Consider the following 5,307-nt stretch of genomic DNA (forward strand, 5'->3'; position numbering starts at 1 on the left):
GTTCCGTGTTTCGTGCCGGCCGCTGTGACCGAGCGGTTCTAGACGCTTCAGTCCGGAACCGCGCTGCTGCTGCGGTCGCAGGTTCGAATCCTGCCTCGGGCATGGACGTGTGTGATGTCCTTAGGTTAGTTAGGTTTAAGTAGTTCTAAGTCTAGGGGACTGAAGACCTCAGATGTTAAGTCCCATAGTGCTTAGAGTCATTTGAACCTTGTTTCGTCTAGGACTGGCAGAATGGTACTCAAACATACCATGTGTGATGCAAGTGTACTAACAAAAAAAGTTCTACGTGACTAGGATCATCAATGAAAAAATATACGTTATTTTTATAGAGGAGAGTTCAATAATGACAGCATACTATTAGAATGGAGACGGCCAAACATGGCTACAATGAGCAGAAAGTGCGAAAAAGGAGCAAGCAGGTGAAGGTGTGATATCGAACTGTGATGTGGTGGCTAATTTTCATACATGGGCATACGGATTGTTCTTGTATTTGGAGATACGACAAAAAGGAAAAAGAAAATATCGTAAAGCACTTTGGGGATCGTAGATCTTTCCCAGTTGCAACATCTGAACCATATTGAACGAACTGAAAAAGAATTTTCCTACTCCTATGCAACGGCAACTGTATGTGACGTAAAAGTACATTCCGAATCGGGACTTGGAATCGCAACCTTGGTTTTCGCTTTCAAACCAAGTCGGGAAAACATGACAAAAACGGTTCGTCTGAGGTTGTGGTAACGTACCCTACCACTTAACAAAAATCTCCATGGATGCCAACTGCATCGAGAATGCATATGGCGAACTTGAAAATCATTTGAGAAAGCACCACATAACTAAAAGGCGCAATAGAAGGAAATGCTTCCTCCCAGAAATGAGAAATATTGAAACTGACATGAGAGCTGCCAGCTCTGTGAGAAAGAACAGGCCTCGCAAGGCCCAACGGTACCGACCGACCACCGTGTCGTCCTCAGACGACAGGCGTCACCTGATGCGGATATGGAGGGTCATATGGTAAGCACACCGCTGTCCTAGCCGTTGTCTGTTTTAGTAACCGGAGCCGCTCTTCTCAGTCAAGTAGCTCCTCAAATGACCTCACAAGGGCTGAGTGCACCCCTCTTGCCAACAGAGCTCGGCAGACCCGATGGTCACCCATCCAAGTGCTTTCCAAGCCCGACAACGCTTAACTTCGGTGCTCTGACGGGAACCGGTGTTACCACTACGGCAAGACTGTTGGCCTGTGAAAAAGAGATCGAAATAAATTATATACAGAAGAGGCATGAGCACGAACTATTTTCTGGTATTTTTGGGATTTTATTCGATTTACCTGAAAACTTGAGTCCATACAAATCTTTCTTTGTATAGCGTATATTTCATTTAGGATTTCAGAATGAGATTTTCACTCTGCAGCGGAGTGTGCGCTGATATGAAACTTCCTGGCAGATTAAAACTGTGTGCTGGACCGAGACTCGAACTCAGGACCTTTGCCTTTCGCGGGCAAGTGCTCTACCAACTGAGCTACCCAAGCACGACTCACGCCCCCTCCTCACAGCTTTACTTCCGCCAATACCTCGTCTCCTACCTTCCAAACTTTACAGAAGCAAAGTCAGCAGCTTGTATCACAAATATTTTTAGATCAGTTGCTCGATATATAACATAAAAATATCCCAGCAAACAAACAAATTCTAAATGAAACTTGCTGGCAGATTAAAACTGTGTGCTGGACCGAGACTCGAACTCAGGACCTTTGCCTTTCGCGGGCAAGTGCTCTACCAACTGAGCTAACCAAGCACGACTCACGCCCCCTCCTCACAGCTTTACTTCCGTCAATACCTCGACTCCTACCTTCCAAACTTTACAGAAGGTAGGAGACGAGGTAAGGGCTGAAGTACAGCTGTGAGGACGAGGCGTGAGTCGTGCTTGGGTAGCCCAGTTCGTAGAGCACTTGCCCGCGAAAGGCAAAGGTCCTGAGTTCGAGTCTCGGTCCAGCACACAGTTCTAATCTGCCAGCAAGTTTCATTTAGATTTTGTTTTTTTGCTGGGATATTTTTATGTTATATATCGAGCAACTGATCTAAAAATATCTGTGATACAAGCTGCTGACTTCTGAGAAAAAGGGAGAGATTCAATATCTTCATCCCTGTATTGATACTTCAGACCACCTAAACACGTTAAAGTTCGCGAAGTTGTTATCTGTATCTTTTGTTCAGATCGTGCTAAGTTCAAATGGTTCAAATGGCTCTAAGCACTATGGGACTTAACATCTGAGGTCATCAGTCCCCTAGACTTAGAACTACTTAAACCTAACTAACCTTAGGACATCACACACATCCATGCCCGAGGAAGGATCCGAACCTGCGACCGTAGCAGCAGCGCGGTTCTGGACTGAAGCGCCTAGAACCGCTCGGCTCGTGCTAAGTGATTATGTGATGACAGAGGCCTATCACATGATAGAGATAAGAGCTGCCAGGACGCAGTATACAAACTCTAGCTTTTTAGGCAGCGAGATAATGTCACATCAATCACCAAAGCTGCAGCACGAGCTTCTGCTTGGGTAGCGGAAAACAAGCACGAACATGACAACGTCCTCAGCGAAACGAAAGCGCTGATATAGATCGTTGGTTATAGAATTATTCTACCAATCGAAAATCGAGATGAAGAGATTGTGAACTGTCTGACACGAGCAGGGTAAATGATTTTATTGGGTAATTTCAAGTTCGTGATAAGGTGTTTTTCGTTTTTTTTGTGAGTATTTTGTTAGATAACATGATGAACTTTGACACGATGTCCATAAGGTGCGCCTTCGACGTAGACGAACCAACATAAAGGATGGCAGATTAGTTAAGTATGAACTTGAAGGTGACTTCACATCATTCTGATAAGTCACACAGCGTAAGGGATAGGTGAATTGCGCAAAACCGGCTGTAGACGGTGTGTGGCATTTACTGCGCTAGTGGACGTTCGTCAGTGGTATGCAGAGCGTCCCTGGAGATACGTTCATCCAGTATAACTTTTGATAAAGCTTCTGCTGTGTCTACCATTAGAGACAGTACACTGGAGGGTCCACATGTCAGGCCAGTCTCCAGGAAAATGCCACATAGTTATTACCAGTGGCCTACAGAGGGTGCACGTAACAGAAACCTTATTATGCTTCCGCCAAAAGATGCGCAAGTTCAAAAAAATGGCTCAAATGGCACTGAGCACTATAGGACTTAACATCTGAGGTCATCAGTCCCCTAGAACTTAGAACTACTTAAACCTAACTAACCTAAGGACATCACACACATCCATGCTCCAGGCAGGATTCGAACACGCGCAAGTTCGCCGATCCATCCACCATAGACATGTCTGGCCCTACAGAGGCTGCGAGTAAAGGCGCTACATCCTACTTCCATCTGAGACCAGACAACTAGTTTGGAAATGAACATTCATCCACCATCTGCAGATTTAACCGACCGCACTGGTTCACTTGGCCAATTACCGCTCAATGAAGTAAGTGATTGGAGTACCCGTCGTAAGTTGCATTAAGAAGTCTCCTTAATTTGTTCATGCTGACTAGTTTCGGACTTGCGTCCATTTTCAAACACCAGTACACCATCAATGTGACAATACTCTGAGGTGACAAAAGTCATGATATTCCTCTTACTTGGAAGAGCAGTTGAACGGAATGGACAGGTCTTGAAAGGAGGATATAAGATGAACATCAACAAAAGCAAAACGACGATAATGGAATGTAGTCGAACTAAGTCGGGTGATGCTGAGGGAATTAGATTAGGAAATGAGGCACTTAAAGTAGTAAAGGAGCTCTGCTATTTGGGGAGCAAAATAACTGATGATGGTCGAAGTAGAGAGGATATAAAATGTAGACTGGCAATGGCAAGGAAAGCGTTTCTGAAGAAGAGAAATTTTTTAACATCGAGTATAGATTTAAGTGTCAGGAAGTCGTTTCTGAAAGTATTTATATGGAATGTAGCCATGTATGGAAGTGAAACATGGACGATAAATAGTGTGGACAAGAAGAGAATAGAAGCTTTCGAAATGTGGTGCTACAGAAGAATGCTGAAGATTAGATGGGTAGATCACATAACTAATGAGGAGGCATTGAATAGAATTGGGGAGACGAGGAGTTTGTGGCACAACTTGACAAGAAGAAGGTACCGGTTGGTAGGACATGTTCTGAGGCATCAAGGGATCACAAATTTAGCATTGGAGGGCAGTGTGGAGGGTAAAAATCGTAGAAGGAGACCGAGAGATGAATACACTAAGCAGATTCAGAAGGATGTAGGTTGCAGTAAGTACTGAGAGATGAAGAAGCTTGCACAGGATAGACTAGCATGGAGAGCTGCATCAAAGCAGTCTCAGGACTGAAGACCACAACAACAACAACAACATCTCTTCGGGACTCGTTTCGCCGGCGTAGTACAGTAACTGGACGTGGCATTGACTCAAGATATCGTTGGAAGTGCCCTGTAGAAATATTGAGCCATGCAGACTCTATAGCTATAGTGTTGCCAGAGCAGGATTTTGTGCACGGACTGACCTCTCGAATACGTCCCATAAATGTTCGATGGGATCCAGGTCGGGAGATCCGGGGGACCATATCATTCGCTCGAATTGTCCAGTATGTTCTTGAGACGAATCACGAAAAATTGTGGACCTGTGACATGGCGTGCATTGTCATCTATATAAATTCCATCGTGTTTTGAGAACAAGAAGTCCATGAACGGCTGCACATGATCTCCAAGTAGCCGAACATAACCATTACCAGTCACTGATCCATGTAAACATAGTCCACACCATTATGGAGCCAAGAACAGCTTGCACAGTGCCTCGTTGACAACTCGGGTCCATGGCTTTTGTGGGGTCTGCGTCACACTCGAACCTTACGATCAGCTCTTACCAATTGAAATCGGGACTCATCCGACCACGTCACTATTTTCCAGTCTTCTACGGTCCAACCGATATGGTCACGAGCCCAGGAGAGGTGCTGCAAGCTATTTTGTGCTGTTAGCAAAGGCTCTTGCGTCGGTCGTCTGCTGACATAGCCCATTAACGCCAAATTTCGCCGCACTGGCCTAACGGATACTTTCATCGTACGTTCCACATTAGTTTCTGTGTTTATTTTACATACTGTTGCTTCGTTGTTAGCACTGACAACTCTACGCAAACGCCGCTGCCCTCGGTCATGGTGAGAGGTAATGCCTGAAATTAGTTATTCTCAGCTCAGTCTTGACACTGTAGATCTCTTAATATTGAGTTCCCTAACGATTTCCGAAATTGAATATACCATGCATCTAGCTCCAACTACCA

General features: G+C 44.9%; 1 pseudogene; it reads right to left on the reverse strand.

The window, feature by feature from the left end:
- Window positions 1-1,117: 1,117 nt before the first annotated feature.
- Window positions 1,118-1,235, reverse strand: LOC124790254 (annotated as a pseudogene).
- Between the last annotated feature and the right edge of the window lie 4,072 nt (window positions 1,236-5,307).

This window comes from Schistocerca piceifrons, chromosome 3 (assembly GCF_021461385.2).
Source record: "Schistocerca piceifrons isolate TAMUIC-IGC-003096 chromosome 3, iqSchPice1.1, whole genome shotgun sequence".
Classification (NCBI taxonomy): domain Eukaryota; kingdom Metazoa; phylum Arthropoda; class Insecta; order Orthoptera; family Acrididae; genus Schistocerca; species Schistocerca piceifrons.